The sequence below is a fragment of the Ostrea edulis genome, chromosome 10 (assembly GCF_947568905.1).
Source record: "Ostrea edulis chromosome 10, xbOstEdul1.1, whole genome shotgun sequence".
NCBI lineage: Eukaryota > Metazoa > Mollusca > Bivalvia > Ostreida > Ostreidae > Ostrea > Ostrea edulis.
Genome location: NC_079173.1, coordinates 18,973,388 through 18,991,662, shown reverse-complemented (window position 1 = coordinate 18,991,662; position 18,275 = coordinate 18,973,388). Strand labels below are relative to the sequence as shown.

Sequence of the window (18,275 nt, the reverse complement as noted above, 5' to 3'; positions counted from 1 at the left end):
GATATTGATTTTATTAGGCTGGCACCACCTTATCTTGAATTTTGGATATAATACTGTAGCTAAAATGAAATACTTCAAACACTGAAAGTCGCAATGGCAAAGATGCTTTCAATGTGCTCATCATTTTGTCATTGTGAACTGATGATTTTTGGTGTTTAAGTTCAAGAATGAACGGAATAAGGCTATCCTGTTTATTTCCATGTATCAGAAGTTTCTCTTCAGGAATGTTCGAGACGGACCTGGTAATTTTCAACCGAGAGTTCCACTTGATTGTATTTGAGTCATGTTATCTTCATTCATATTCTAAATACTATGATGCATGAATTTAACATTTTCAGATGCGTTGGCAATTATATTTTTTGAATGAGAAGAACAATTATTTAAACCATTCTAAACCACTCCCTACAGGGAGTGCAGATTTACAATGTTTTTGCACGTGTTCAATAGTATCTTCTTCGTCCTCATTTGCTGTGTCATCCATTAAAGGTGAGGATAACGACCAGTGATCAATCTCTTATAAACAATACAAAATAGATAGTTGGGCAAACACCAGAGATGGGATCAGGTGCCTAGGAGGAGTAGACATTCCCTTATTGTTGCCCCATGCATTATCATTATCTTCAGACTCATCTTCATTGTCAAAATGAAAACCAGGCCAGAGAATCTTAACCATATTGTCAATGAGGAACTCTAGCATATTTTTTATTTCCACTTCAGAGTATTTGTGCGTGGAATCTGATATTTTTGGATGACTGATCACTAGATAGCAATATTGCCTTTTTCCATTGTTGTTGAAAGTATTTGTTCATTGGCTCTGACAAATATGTCCATGGATTTGTGTTTGCCCAACTCTTTATTTTGTATTGCTTATAGGAGTTATGAGATTGATATTGTTCATTATCTTCACCTTTCACTCAAATAGAATTTCTGAAAACAGTTCACAACAGTCTACGTTGAAATCTTACAAATAACCATAGGGAAACATTCAATAAATATGTTGTGTTGATTGACCATACCATAGGTATTAGAACTAAAATGTTGTTCATTAAATGTTGTTAACTCTTAAAATCAATATAGATGAAGTTAGTCATTTTATTCATGAAATCTAAAAGTCAATCACTAATATAATGAATTGAACTAAACCTTCAAAATAGCATAAGATATTTGACGCAATGTAAATGTTGTGGGGTGTACTGGAATGAGCAAAACAATATTTTCTACAAGTAATGTATTGCATTAACATTTCTTGCAATGTAACAAAATCCATTACGTCCTCATTACAGTGAAATTGGCTGTCCTTACTTTACCATTACAGATTATCATTACCTCATGTCAGGCTACACTAATGGAATATATCATAATGTATAAAATTGAAAACTACTAAAGGATCTCTTGGTCTTAATTCCATCTCCTGGAACAATGGCAAAACATATTGCCGTGACCTATAATTCGTCATTTATATATGACATTCTATTTATCAATTCTCAATATAGTCTTCTTTAAAGTCAACATTTTGCTAACTTCATGATTGTCATAATGATAAAATTTGCAAATGCAACTCACCATCTGTCGAATGCTCTCTGGTGTATTTCAAAGCAATATATACCAGTTTTTACATTATGATTTTAACTACTGTTAACTCCGTTTACCTGATAAGAATATAGTTCTCATGGCGTTTGTGATCAGTTAATGGGGATGCTAATTCTTTCTAAGCACCTGATCCTATATTTGGTATGTCTAGTGTTCCGTGCTTGTCATTTGTTTTTCTATGGGATTTATGGGATTGTTCGCTATGCATTTTCATCGCTTGTTCACAAACCATATGCAGTAATTAATTGTCAATAAATTATAGGTTGGGATATTCATTTATAATTTATCAATGAAAGTAAAATTATTTTAAATAAATCTAATTTATTTGCATTTACCAGAAAAATATGCACTAATATCAAATTCATAGTAACCGTTTTGGAGGTATATCAATATATAACAAACTACATATGAATTAAATTGAAAAATTATGTATGTCATCCACCTTGCACCAAACAAACAGAATCAAATTATAAGTTTGACTATTCACAACAAATTCACCATCCTCATTATGTTCACTCGTTTTTAAACAACATGGAAGTGTTCGTATTTTGACATTTATAGAGAACCGTCTGCGTTTTCCAAGCCATCGGTATAAATTTGTATGGTCTCTTACCTACGTTTTAGAGCTCGTTACTCGAAAGTTCCTGTATAATTGATAAGCATGTGTAGCATTACAACGATATAACATTATATATTCCAACCACCACTTATCACCGGAATCATTACATTTCCGATGGGTTTTTTTTTATTGCATAGTGGTATCTTTACAAACTGTAATGATGGACAAATCTAAATGAACGCAATATATTTCTAGGAAATACAAGTCTGCATTTCATGAATGTCTTCAAACACTGACTAGTATTATCAGTTGTTAAAATTAAAAATGCGTGTCTTATAACGCTGCTGTTTTATAGTATTTGCTAAATACGCAATTTCACTTAAGAAAAACCATAATTTCATGTAATACACGTACAATAACACAATAATCTAACTTTATAATCGAATAACAATCTTTTAACGTTATTAACATGTGTTATGCGTTCTAAGATGCTTCGAATAACTTACAGATCACAAGTGTTGGTCGGTACTCCGTTTAGTCCTCTTCCACCACAATACACATAAGTCCCATCACAAACATACGACTCTCTACAGTAACACTGGTCAGGACAGGCGTCCGTCCCCTGGCTGTAAAGCACAACGAACATGACAGACACCCAAACCACCAGCTGCATAGTTATTACATATGTATGTAATGGACAGTTATATTTCTCTTCTATCATTATATTATAGTTATTAAACGTTTTTTCCTTGTTAGTACAAGAGCTGGACCATTATGGGCCCTGTCTCTACCACAAGGACGCACGTCATTTGTTAGCGTGTCAACATGCATGTATTCGTGCCCATTAAAACAAATATCGCGAATATCCAAGGCAATACTTGGAATTCTGCCTCATAATCATTTGTGTAGTTGCAGATATTCAACACTAAAAAGTATAAAATATAAAGAAATCAGCACAGTCTTCTCGAATTATTTAGAATGTATGTTTGTTAATCTTAAGTGTTAAAGCAAAGAGCAAAAATTGCGTCATCAACAGAAGAAGGTGCATTTAAATTATTTCATATTTAGAATAATGTTGTGTAGATGAATCGATATATACATTGTGTAGATCGATAAAGAAAATCATATTCATTGCTATACACACGAACTCTGACACTTAATGTACTATCTCTCCACGGTATATGATTGGTTATCTCAGTATTATTTTTGTTTAAGGAATGAAGGTACTTTTTGCTTATTCTATATGCTATGAAGTAACGTAGGAAACCATGTCTATTATAAAAGTCATGTCAACCTTATTCCAGAATCTTATCAAATAGAAAGTATTATATTGAACATTAAACTGGCCATTTATCTAAATTGTAAAGGACGGAAATGCAGTTTCAGATATCAAATGTATTACATTTATTAAAGCTCAATTAGCTGAATTGGTGGATAGGTGTGTCATGGGAACAGCGATATATATACTTATACCATAGTGTCTCAAAGTACATGGAAATTATTCATCTCTTCACGATGGGCGTTGTATTCCAATTCTTTCTATATCAATTGAAGCTTCATTACAATTTTGTTTACATGAATTCAATAAGAGCAAATATAAATACACTTGAAATTCATGTGCATACAGATTTACAGTTACCTTATCTCTATAAGGATCAGCTTCTTCAATCTAAGTGTAGAAACACACTTATATACATTCATCAAATACATCTTTGTTTACAACATTTAACACCCGCCAGCTATTCTCTTTTCGGGATTATTGAGGTTATAAATTACGCCATGGCCATCGTGCAAGATTCCCCAGTAGTTTGCACATGGAAATTCACCCACCCATCCCTCCCCGCAAACTGAAATTGTACATTTCTTAATTTGTTGTCGGTGTTTTGGCTTTGTTTTTGTATTTTTCAGGCAATAAACTATTATGGATAGCCATTCCTCCGTCACGGCTGCCATTTACGAGTGGGCGGAGATTCAGCTTGCCAGTAGAGCTAGATTTTCATTCATTTAATTGATATTACAAATATGAATAAACATTATCTTATACTTTCTGGGTGTACATCTGGTCCCAGGGTTCACTTCGGGTTACAGTTTTCTCCTTGTACTAGTTATGAGCAGCCGTGATCATTACTGCCAATAAATTTAATAAGCAACAAGTCTGTCTATTTTGTTTTGTGTGTACCATTTTGCTTGCCCGTGTGTATACCATATTTTGTCTTTGATAATGAAAAATGTGTAGATCGATAAAGAATATCATATTCATTGCTATACACACGAACTCTGACACTTAATGTACTATCTCTCCACGGTATATGATTGGTTATCTCAGTATTATTTTTGTTTAAGGAATGAAGGTACTTTTTGCTTATTCTATATGCTATGAAGTAACGTAGGAAACCATGTCTATTATAAAAGTCATGTCAACCTTATTCCAGAATCTTATCAAATAGAAAGTATTATATTGAACATTAAACTGGCCATTTATCTAAATTGTAAAGGACGGAAATGCAGTTTCAGATATCAAATGTATTAGATTTATTAAAGCTCAATTAGCTGAATTGGCGGATAGGTGTGTCATGGGAACAGCGACATATATACTTATACCATAGTGTCTCAAAGTACACGGAAATTATTCATCTCTTCACGATGGGCGTTGTATTCCAATTCTTTCTATATCAATTGAAGCTTCATTACAATTTTGTTTACATGAATTCAATAAGAGCAAATATAAATACACTTGAAATTCATGTGCATACAGATTTACGGTTACCTTATCTCTATAAGGATCAGCTTCTTCAATCTAAGTGTAGAAACACGCTTATATACATTCATCAAATACATCTTTGTTTACAACATTTAACACCCGCCAGCTATTCTCTTTTCGGGATTATTGAGGTTATAAATTACGCCATGGCCACCGTGCAAGATTTCCCAGTAGTTTGCACATGGAAATTCACCCACCCATCCCTCCCCGCAAACTGAAATTGTACATTTCTTAATTTGCTGTCGGTGTTTTGGCTTTGTTTTTGTATTTTTCAGGCAATAACCTATTATGGATAGCCATTCCTCCGTCACGGCTGCCATTTACGAGTGGGCGGATATTCAGCTTGCCAGTAGAGATGGATTTTCATTCCTTTAATTGATATTACAAATATGAATAAACATTATCTTATACTTTCCTGGGTGTACATCTGGTCCCTGGGTTCACTTCGGGTTACAGTTTTCTCCTTGTACTAGTTATGAGCAGCCGTGATCATTACTGCCAATAAATCTAATAAGCTACAGGTCTGTTTATTTTGTTTTGTGTGTACCAGTTTGCTTGCTCGTGTGTATACCATATTTTGTCTTTGATAACGAAACATGTGTAAATCAATATGATAAATCTGACTGGACATCACAAATGAAGTCATTATTTAATTTTTTAAATTCTACAGAAAAAAAGGTAATAGTATACCATTGTGTGACGCTGATGATTTGAGAACAAGTTGCTTCATAATTATAAGAACGAAGTAGCTAGTACACGTAAAAGTAAAACAACTTTTAATTATGTTATGCTTATATAGATATTAAAACACATTTTAGAACCAAAAATAATTTTCCACGAGCACTTCAAAATATCTAAGATCTTTACAGATCTATGGGGATGAGGTATACTTCCAATTAGAATAGAAACAGGGCAATACAAAGGAGAAAATAATAGAAGACAGAATATGCACTCTGTGTTCTTTAGATTTTGTTCACGTGGGGGAATGAGACCGAAAAAATCGAGGCCCCGTGCCACAGCAGGTGCGGCACAATAAAGATCCCTCTCTGCTCAATGGCCACAAGCGCCGAGTATATGGGCCTAAATTTTGCAACCCGTCACTGCTATATCCAGGGGTCTGTGTTACCTAACTCTCTATGCTGTATTGTTTGTGGGAGTTATGAGATTGATCACTGTTCGTTATCTTCACCTTTCATCTACATGTTCGCCTGAGTCAATGTACCCTGATGTTTGCCTGATATACCCGATTGATCTACTAAGTGTAAGTTTATCTAATCTAGCATATAAATAAACAGAAAGAAATATTTCATATGATCATCAAATTAAAATGAATTTAAAACTCATGCGGTGCACAACTTTATATACAAGATACTTAATCCAGTTTGGCACTCAATATGACCCCGCTTTGTATATATACTAACAATAATGCAAACAAAAGGTGTATCGGAACGCGGGTCGGTTAAGGCGTCCCGTAAAATGTCATTGTGCAATTTGTGTCTTTACTTCCCCAAACTACCAACATGTGACGCCATGATGGAAAATGATGTCGTCACTGCAAACTTGAGCTGCTATGACGGGAAGAGTGTTATAAACTTTATACCGTATTCCAAACTGTCTGCAATATGTCAAAACGCTATTGCAAAATCCACGTATCTAAATTGTATCTTATATGTCTGAGCATTCTAAAATAGTTTGTTTAATTACCCTTTATTGAAATTCAGCGTATTGAAATTGCTTTAAAAATACTTTTAAAATGTACTCTGCTTTATATCAGTTGTTAGAGATATAACTTATGATGTGTTTGTAAAAGAGTCTAGCGCAGACAATTGATGAGGATTCATTTGAGATCATTTACAGACATTGTAAGAGGAGTTTGTTCTCTACCTGAATCTTGCTTGGGAAAAATGTATGATGGCTTTGTTTCAATACAGATTGCCCTCACATTTGTAGGAAAGTGTGTCGGTAAGTTGAACTCTTTGTAAAATGCATGTATTTTGTATGGAAGTAATACTGCCATTTTTCGAAGCACATTTCGGGTACACAAGGCTACCGTGAGTTTATTATAGGATTAAACATTCTTTATTGAAGAATTTATTCTTCAAAAAAAATGTTTGATTCTTATAATTCCAATTCGTTCACTTTATTAACAATTGCAAAAATTTGAATAGTTTTCCTGCACTATGTTATTTGTTTTCAGGCGTGTATGAATACATCGCGTCTTCGGATTTATTGATGTGTAAACTCTTGTTCAGCTTTATTTTTGTCCAATCAAAACAATTGTAATAAATGATATTGGAATTATTTATGAAACAAAAAATCAAAGATAATTGTTTAATCAGCTGCGCTAAAGCGATTTATCAGAAACACTTTAAACAATTATAAATGACCGTCACATGATCAATAAAGTCATGTAGTATCATAACAAATATGTTATCATATAGCCGATGGAACCTTCTATATAAATTGTTTGTACTTAAACATATAAATTATGTTTTAAACAAAACCGACCTAGCAATGTAATGTGTGTTTTTAACTCATTTCAAAACTCTGGGAAGCCTCAACATAGCTGCGAATATGTTTTATCTGTCTTTCAAATTATAAAGAGAGGATGAACATACTCAGCGCAAATATAAATCAGAGCAAACAGACTCGGGACAAACAGTGTACTAGAAAACAAGTCAAGAGCGAACTCGTTTAAGGGTGAAGAGAACAACATTCAATCAGCTGATGTATCAACACGTTTATCACACATGCTTGTGATAGTTTATAGGCAATGAATAAACTAGAAATAAATAATTATAGCAAGAATGCTCTGTAAATTACCGTTGTTCTTTTAACACCATAACATACAATTGATCTCCGTGTAAACCCCTACCTAGCCTGAGGTCATACTACAACTGGTTACAACTGACAGACTCACGAGTCTGTCAAGAGATCACTTACCGGACATGAAATGAGCGTATCGTTCTTTGTAATACGTGAAACCTTTTGACATCTGTATTTCCCCTAACCTCCACTGTGATTTCTTATGAAGTCTTCCACAAACGAGAACGTTATTGTCTCGCTTACATGAGAGAGGTCTCTGCTTGATTTAAACGCCGCCAGTTTTCAGTTATTGAGTGTGCCAAATTTAGCATCGTTTTCGAATTTTTCGTAAATATCCATAAGACAAACTTAAGATGAGTCTATGTCTTTTAATGACCTGATCAGGATATATGGCTCATGGCGGGTTTGACCGGTTGACAGGGGGTGTCTACTCATCCTAGGCACCTGATCCCACCTCTGTTGTGTCAAGGGGTCCGTGTTTGCCCAACTCTCTATTTTGTATTGCTTATAGGAGTTATGAGATTGATCACTGTTCGTTATCTCCACCTTTTATTGATTGTACTTTGTACTTGTGGTATTTATTTACTTTGACCGTACATTTGATCCGTACACAATTAAACATGTTAACTATCCACGATATGTCCCACGTATACGTTAAATAGGCGGCCCTTTATAAACATCGTCTCAGTCATCCATCGGTTCAACTGACTATACAGTATAACATATTATGATTGTTGGATTTGACAGTTGAGGTACATGAGTTATGAGAATTTTGTTAAACTTGTACGAGGGACAAAATCCCACTGACTCTTATTAGTGAGAATCTCCAGCATTGCACAAAATCCGTATTTCCTCTCACTTTACCCCACGAACTCATTTACCGTGCCCAAATTACACACCCTCCATTAAAAGTAAGCATCAGATGGATCATTTGATAGAACAAATTATTGCACAATATAAACATTCACTATGGAAACGAACAATCGCAAATACGTACACGTTTGGTTCTGAATCCGATAGCTTAGGCAACCAGGATGTACTGAAAGAAAGTATTTCATCAGGATCGGAATCTGAAGAAGTTGATTATAATTTAGACTTTATAACAGTGACTGTGTCTTCCTCTACACGTGATATAACACTGGGGTCTGCTTTCATTAACTATGTGTTAAGGCGCTGTTTGACAAACAACCTCGCAAACCTGAATTAACTAGCATATGCACGAGAGGGAATCTATATTGCCATTACCTCAATGCCACTAACACTTTACATGAGATGGCAAAAAGAGTGTCTTCAAAGCATTTTCTTTACACTTGCCGCCGGAGAAGTAAAATCAATACACATTTGAATGCTGAGACAACGGAATGTAGGAAGAAGATTTACTGAGTTTTACAGAACATCAAATTGAAACATACACAGATCTGATGTTGAAATCTTTAGTTCCATCAAAAATAAAGGATGCTGCAAAAACCCTATCATTCCACAAGGAAGCAATTTTATATTTTAAATGAATGCATCATGTAACAGAAATATTGACCATTTCAACACCTATCAGACATACTTTGAGCGCAAATATTAAAGACAGTTCAGATTTCACAATGGAAGTTTGAGACCACATCGGTTACCTAGCTTACATACACATGCAATTCGAGGAGGGATCATAACAAGAGTCCAACCCCTGTCCACTGCAGACTCGAGCTATTTTCTCAGATTAATTGCAGAAAATAATATATTTGAATTCAAACTAATCATTGAATATGCTGTGGGGTCTATGTTGTCTCACTCTGTGTGCATCAAATCTCCAAAGAATTTTCAAATAAATGGGCGACAATGGGTTTATCATTTTCATGAAAATAAGATCAATAATCTTTTCGCAATAGCCAATGTTCAACACACATTATTGAAATTCACATGCGTAATTTCCAGGCAAAGTATGCATTTATTGGATAAGATGGTATACAAAAGAAAGAGATTCGACATAAATGCTACAAACATACATTATACCCACAAATACATTCTAATATATCGATCGTATTGGAGTGCTCACAATCCCTCTGTATTCAAAGGATTCATTTAATGCAAATTCATTCGTCATTTAGGGAAAAACAAATATCACTACTATTTTAACAAAATTTTGTTTGAATCAAAATTGAATTTCAAAAAAGATAGCTAGGTTATATAGCGGAAATGAAGCAAATCAAAATGTACAGAATGTCATAACAGGGATACAGCTCATGTGTTGAAAATGATGCTAAAATCATAATATACTTCCTTTTTGTGATAAAATAGTCCTAAAATCCGAAAAATAAAACGAAAATCAGTAGATACTCGTACATCCTGATAAACGATAAGCACTGTAATGTAATTCTCTCCGAATTACCTGTTGTGTCCTGTAAGTGCAGTAAGAAGTTTAGTGATTTGTTCACTTTTTAAATTAAATAATCTCTAAACAACACATGTGTAAATATGACGATACCGAATTTACAGGTAAACATGAACTGTTATTAAAACTGATGAATCACAAATCTCGTGTCACACCGCCAAACACTAAAGTAGGGTCGATTCAAGCGATTTGAGGTAAGTGGTTGATGGGAACCATTCTTTTTTAAACTTTCGAACTTTCAAAACATTAACCTGAAATCAAGTTGATTCGAATGCATTTCCTTTTGTTTTTGCTCATGTATATTTGATAGAGACTGTTTTAATCTATTTATTTATTGTTTTTGTGATTTCAATAAGTTTTCTTGATTTTGCGGTGACATTAAAGAATGCAATATATAGGTCTATATGCATTATGATTAAGTTGGAATGCTTGAAAATGTCGTAGATCGTGCATTATACATGTAGTTGTATTCTTTGAGAGAGAGAGAGAGAGAGAGAGAGAGAGAGAGAGAGAGAGAGAGAGAGAGAGAGAGAATCCGGGGAGAAGATTCGCATTACAATAATTTGTTTTCATGATATTTGCTTTCTTATTCAGATTTAAGGAGCTGACTTAACAACCAGTAGTTCTCTTAATAAATCTGGAAGCGGGTAATGCGTGATTTATTTCGACTCTGGGATGAAAGGCGAAGATAACGAACAGTGATCAATCTCATAACTCCTATAAGGAATACAAAATAGATATTTGGGCAAAAACGGACCCCAGGACACACTAGGGGTGGAATCGGGTGCCTAGGAGGACTAAGGATCCCGGCCACACTCATATATATGCGGGGTATGTAAGTTTAAACGGGAAACAACATTTACCAAATGACAATGTCGGACGTTTCATGTCCGTTGGTAGATAATTTTTTACATTCTCATGTTGACTGCGGATTACTCCAATTATCTGATCAATATAGATGGATCGCAGTCGGTGTGACCAGTCAGGAGGTGTTACTTACTCCCCCTAGGCACCTGATCACAACGTTGGTGTTTTCAGAGACCCATCTTTGATCTTCTATTAATCATGGTATCCCTTATGGGATTTATGAGATTGATCACTGTCCGTTATCTTGACTTCTTAAGACTGATTCTATGTAACTATCAAAATTCAGTGGCCACGGTATGTCACAGATTTTTATGAAACTTTGTGTGTAACAATATTATGATAGATATAAAACAAAAAGGGCATGCAAAGGTTTGACTTAGCAACGGTTGTCATGGAAACCGATCCTCTAACAACAGCTGGACAAGATATGCACATATATGTTATATTTTGAATAAACCAAAATTAAACGCTATTGTTTATAAAAACAACAATTGTAAAAATTATTTTGAGCTAGGTTCTAGCTTTTAGAATTTTTTTTGTATTTATTTAATCCTTGAAAACAATAGAAATAATTATTTTTATGATGTATAAGGGTTTGATATATGTAATTTTTAGAGAGGGATAAAATATATTTGCCCAGTCATTTGGTGTAAACTCACATGCTAGTAAAATGTATTGAATCTTACTTTAAAAAAGTACAGAAACACATTTGTGGAGAAACCAAAGGTAAACACATAAACCAGTAGTTTCCTCTGGTGCACAAACCAAAATACACCAGAAAGAGTTATTGCCCTTTGTAACACTCTCTTGTATTGGAGATATGAACAGCCTTCATTTGTTTTCAGTATGGCAGGAGGTGGAAATTGAGTTTTTATTCAATTTGTTCTTCAGAAGTTTATCAATATCAGATGCTCTTTGTTCACTTAATTCACTACCATTATATTTATCTTCAATTGTGCTAAAGGATTCCGGTTTATTTCATGGAATACAAATCCGTTTGATCTTTGCCATAGTCACCGGACTCTAGCATCCAATCGTCTACGTATTCGTAGAAAAAGTAAATGCTGTGTGGAATTTAACGCTTTATTGCATCACATCCGACTAAAAAAATGACCAGGGAAACAGAAGGCTGACAGACATATTCATAGAAAAAGCCCTGCCTGTTGCCGTGTAACGGTGTTGGAACTTGTATTGACGTAAGTATTCTATTTGATTTAGAATCCAAATTCTAAAGTAAAGGCTGAATAAAATGTATCAGAAAATTCGGCTTTTAGTAAACATATGAGAACCCCAATTTATTTTATACTGCCAGCCAGGCTAGTCAGCTATAGTGGTATACATGTAGACTGAACATTGTAAGTAGTCCTGTCATTTACTGCATGGGTGTACAATATAGAATACTAGTTAAGTATGTCCCCAACCTAACATTCACTCAGGGAGTTTCCTATCACATTTACACAGAGTTCACAATCTGTAAAAATTGGGGAATACTTATAAAATCATGTTTCATGTGGACATTTTCAAAAGGACTAGGCTTAATTTATGTAATCCTAAGTGATGACCCCCCCTCTCTCTCTCTCTCTATCTCTCTCTCTCTCTCTATCTCTCTCTCTCTCTCTCTGACTGTCAAGTTTACAATAAAAACAAACATGTGAATGCCTGTGTGCATTCTAGATAAAGATTGTTAAAATCATATATATTGGTGAGCCAGGCTACTTTCAAGTTTGTTTACCTGTGGTAACCCCCACTAATAAGTGATGATTCTAATCTACAGAAGAAATCACACAAATACTATTATGATTTAAAGTTTTCTCATCTCTGTAATTATGAACTTTAGGACACTTGATTTGGAAAAATTAAATGATGAAAAATTGATGATTTTGAATTGGGTCCTGTAACTGGGCCCTCAAATTTTAATACATGTAGGTCCTGTCAACTGAAGTAAATCAAAAAATATTAAATGTTAATTGTAAATATTCAAATACTTTTGAATTCTTACTTTTTCATCCAATAATCACATATTTTGGCCAAAGTACATGACCACTATTTTATGTAATTAATGTGTGCTTTTCCGTGTTTCAGCTGTATGAGCATCATACTGTGCAAATCACCTAAAGATGGAGTTGACCAAGTTGCTGACTTTGAGGAGGTAAATATTCAGCATTAATACATACACATTGAATACATAATTTGAAATTCAAATTTGAATCCCAGTATTATAAATCCTAAAACAAATTAATAGATGTGGGGAATGTGGTACATTTGGGTTTAGTTTCTTGGTTATAGAGCCTGCATGGAAACTGAATTCTCTAGAATAATCACAGGAGACCATCCATTTTTTATGCGACATGATGACTTGAAACGTTTTCATCACAACTTCCTAAAAAAAATATATTACTTCACTTAATTAGCATACTCAAAAAGACTAGTTGTTTTGTTGTCAATGACGCACATATATATGTACACATGTGTATGAGCTCAGTATCATTTGTAAAAATGATTAATTCTAATTAGGTCAATGTTGAGAATCACTCAAGTGACCTACATGTTGCTATTTGTGTGCGTTAGTCATCATAAGACGTTAATTGAACATTAATATTTTTTCTTGATAACCACCCTTCCAATTCTTTTCAAATTTCTTTTAAGCATCTTTGGGACAAGGGGAATTAAGTCCCTTTTAAAACTTTTAAAAATGCTCTATACCAAAATTGAGAATTTTGTTTTAAAACCAGGGTTTGATTTCTTCAATTTTATGGAGAAAACTTTTTCAGATATACACTTCGTTAAATTGTAGAGTTGGGGAAGGGGGGGGGGGGTATAAGTGTATTTGACATTTATTTGTGTCCAAATTATGCAATTAATACTGAGGATTTCAGTATTAGTCTGTTTTTAAAACAACAGACACCTAGACTTAAGAGCACAATGAAAGCATACATGTGATAAGGAGGGGGGGGGTGACTTCATAATAATGCCTGAAAATTCTTAACAAGTAAATTTTAACAAAAAATTTACACTAGAGATGCCAATTCAAGATAATTAACATGCTTTGTTTATTGGCATCTGGTGTACATTTAGCAACAAGTAGTGTTGTTCATTGTGAAACGATAAATTGATAATGTACATGTATGCTGTTGGTTGTACATGTGTTTTAGGCATATCTTATTGCATGTTTTGTTGTGTTTGGTTGTCGAAAATATTGATAGAAATTAATAATGAAGAATTGCTGATATACTAAGGACATCATGATTCTGATCTAAAGAAATTGAGGACTAGTTAATATTTACATACTTTGTTACATCATGACCATACATTGCTTGCAAGAAAAACACACATGGGCCACATACATGTAATCAGTGACTAAGAAATTTTGTTCAGTTATACTGTTTTCAAGTCATTACACTTAATTCTTAAAAAAATTCCTTAACTGGCAATTGATTGCAATCAGAAATTGCAAATTTTCTATTTATTCCTTACTTGACACCATCGAATGACTGTAATGTGATGCGCGCTCCCTGTAATCAGGGGGAAATAACTAGTATAGCATTGTGAAAAATGTAGCTCATTGATTATTCATATACGTTTGAAATATTTTATGGTTATACAAGATATTTTACAATAACTATTGAAAAAGACTCGAACACAATTTATGTTCATGTTATGCATAAATCTTATTAAATCATTGACTCCGCAAAATATTATGACATCACAGGAGGGTGGAACTACCTTAAATAAAGCTGAATGCTTATGAAGGAAAAACAGAAAGGGGTACCAAAATTGCGAATTTCGAAAACACAGGGTTGTGAATGTGGGTCCAAAAGAGTCATATAGTGTATAACATGGATTTTGTAGCCCTTAGAGCTATAGTGATACTTTGAATTTTTTAAAATTTGATTAATACTCAGGTAACCAATAAGGTTTGTGGACATCTTGTTAATTTATGAGTATTAACACTATTAATAGCTCTTCAATACAGCATAAACACATGTATATAAACTGTATCAAAACATAACATCCTTTAGGCCAATTCAACTTAATTAGTAAGATTATCATCCTGGGTCACCAAAAAAAGTATGGGGCAGACTGTGGGAAGATTTTATTTTTTAATTTTGATTTTCTGAGAAATATATTGATGACAAACGAGTTTTTGTCAACAGAAGTGCATAATTTAATGCCAGATATATAAATCTATGTTATTTCACAGATGATTTTTGAGGGGCGGGTGGGCGGGCATGATAATCTATCAACTACGTAATTAATTAAGTGGTAAAATTACTATTCTAGCATCATGAATGATCTTGTACATGTAAATTTAGTTTAATCAAATTGAATTAGGTGTGTACTGTATGAAAATGTGAAAAATAAGATGAACTTTTCAATATTTGTTCAACACATTTTTTAGAACTTGAAGAGCAGAAGATGCATTCCATGACTCTTATGTGATATAGAAGACAAAGAAGAGCTCTTGAGAATGGAAAAAAACCTGCAAGTTTTACAGTGTAGCGGTCGGCCGGGTTCGATCACAGGTGGCCAGTTAGCTCAGTTGGTAGAGCACCTGACTAGAGATTCAGGGGGCCCGGGTTCGAATCCCGGTGTGGTCCGTTGCATTTTCTCCCTTCCCGTTACAGATTTGGTGCCGTTGACCACCCCTGGACTTGGAGGTGAAAGTCCTCCCAGGGGCTAATAAGAACTTGGGTTGTGTCTTCAGGGGCGAAGACAATTTAAGGAGGGAGGAATGTAGCGGTCGGCCGGGTTCGATCACAGGTGGCCAGTTAGCTCAGTTGGTAGAGCACCTGACTAGAGAATTCAGGGGGCCCGGGTTCGAATCCCGGTGTGGTCCGTTGCATTTTCTCCCTTCCCGTTACAGATTTGGTGCCGTTGACCACCCCTGGACTTGGAGGTGAAAGTCCTCCCAGGGGCTAATAAGAACTTGGGTTGTGTCTTCAGGGGCGAAGACAATTTAAGGAGGGAGGAGTGTAGCGGTCGGCCGGGTTCGATCACAGGTGGCCAGTTAGCTCAGTTGGTAGAGCACCTGACCAGAGATTCAGGGGGCCCGGGTTCGAATCCCGGTCTGGTCCGTTGCATTTTCTCCCTTCCCGTTACACAGTCAATGAACACACCTCACGACACAAGTCCATCCTGATTCAGTAAACTATTCTTCTAAGGAAACACCATGACTTAGTTAAGATCAAGTTTTGGTGTCAGAAGACTAATGTAACTAAAACATTGCAAAATTAACCTGCAAGTGTCTTATGTGAGCCTACTGAATAAGGATTCATTACTGAACAGTTGAAGGAAAATCACTATTATAATGATTTTTAAAAAAAGATGATTGTGTTGTTTGGATAACATTGTGATCCATGTTTGTTGAATAAACAACTTTGCAAAAATGAGTTGTTCTGTGTTAATATTATAAATTTACTAATTACTGGTATGTCAACATAGATTACAGTAACACTGAACAAACTTCAATAAATTTTAAAGTTTCATGCAGTTTCTGCAGTAGAAAATGACACCTATTGATTTTCTGGTCCAAAGGTCACCAGGTGCAATGCAATACTCTGTACAATTGATGTCTGACCAGTTTCTTCAGAACCCTTTGATTGATAGTGATATTTCATACAGGGGTTGGTCACTGGTAGTATATGACCCCCATTGATTTTCAGGTCAAAAGATTAAAAATAGCAGGGGCCTCCGTGGCCGAGTGGTTGGAGCATAGCGTTCAAAATGACACGGCCTCAGTCGGCGCGGGTTCGAATCCCGCTCGCGCTGGTATTAAGTGAGAAAGTTTCCCAATTTACTTTCGAAAGGTCGGTGGTCTCTTCCCAGGTACATTGTATCTGGGTTCTCACTTTCACCAATAAACACTGGGCACCACCAGAAAACTGAAAAATTGTTGAGTGTGGCGGAAAATATCAATAAATCAATCAATTAAAAATGACTAGGTGCAATGTAGCTAGTACTCTATGCAATGGTGTCCCCCAATATCTTGGGCCTGTTGTTCAATTATGATATTTCATATGTTGGTTGGTTATAAATAGTAGATGACCCTAATGATTTCCAGGTCAAAGGTCAACAAATACAAGGCAGTACAATGAACAAGTTATTGGTATCTACCCAATATCTTGAGAAGACTTTTTATAGTTATTGATAATAGTTTACATGACAATACAGTACATGTAATATAGCTCGTTTATGGAAATGATTGCAAAATCTAGTTGGTGTTTGGGGAGGGGGGGGGGGGTCCTACTGGATTACAGTTTATGTTTACATGGTTTTTTTAATCACTCTAACTAATTTTTATTAATATGTTAAACTTGTCCATGTTTATTTTTGAAATATCAATTGCTCATATTGTTCATTTTAACTGAAAATGATGTAGGTTGTATTATTTGTCATTAGTATGAATTTTTGGCAAAATGCCCAAATCTACAGTTTCCGTACTACAATAGATCAATTGTACTACATTTCACCATTAATCTTTTTATATAAATTAGGAGTCTTTGATATGGACACCCTTTGATGACAGTTGATTATGCTGTATGTATTTTCCAAATTATCTAAATTCATCAACGAAATCCAACAAAAAATCCCATTTTGGCAAAATGCCCAAATCTACAGTTTTCATGCTACAATAGATCTATTGCACTACGTTTCACCATTAATCTTTTTATATACATTAAGAGTCTTTGATATGGACATCCTTTGATGACAGTTGATTATGCTGTATGTATTTTCCAAATTATCTAAATTCATCAACGAAATCCAACAAAAAATCCCGTTTTGGCAAAATGCCCAAATCTACAGTTTTCGTGCTACAATAGATCTATTGCACTACGTTTCACCATTAATCTTTTTATATACATTAAGAGTCTTTGACATGGACATCCTTTGATGACAGTTGATTATGCTGTATGTATTTTCCAAATTATCTAAATTCATCAACGAAATCCAACAAAAAATCCCATTTTGGCAAAATGCCCAAATCTACAGTTTTCGTGCTACAATAGATATATTGCACTACGTTTCACCATTAATCTTTTTATATACATTAAGAGTCTTTGATATGGACATCCTTTGATGACAGTTGATAATGTTGTATGTATTTTCCAAATTATCTAAATTCATCAACGAAATCCAACAAAAAATCACTTTTTGGCAAAGTGCCAAATTATAATACATTGGTACAGCGGTCAGTAACACATTCTTTACTATAGGTGGATATAGATATCATAAATAAGGAGGGAATTTTATGGGGAATCGAGATTTATGGAGAAAATTAGTTGTCTTTTTCA

The 18,275-nt window shown here is 34.6% G+C and overlaps 1 protein-coding gene and 1 long non-coding RNA gene across 2 annotated transcripts in view; one reads left to right on the top strand and one right to left on the bottom strand.

The window, feature by feature from the left end:
• LOC130051024 (vasorin-like) overlaps positions 1–18,275 on the bottom strand; it is a 291,342-nt gene that overhangs the window by 206,868 nt on the left and 66,199 nt on the right. The gene's annotated exons all lie outside the window — the stretch shown is intronic.
• LOC125665247 (uncharacterized) lies at positions 11,389–15,513 on the top strand. The gene is made up of 3 exons (XR_007366203.2): positions 11,389–12,179; positions 13,066–13,132; positions 15,383–15,513. It is a non-coding gene; the product is annotated as an uncharacterized LOC125665247 (long non-coding RNA).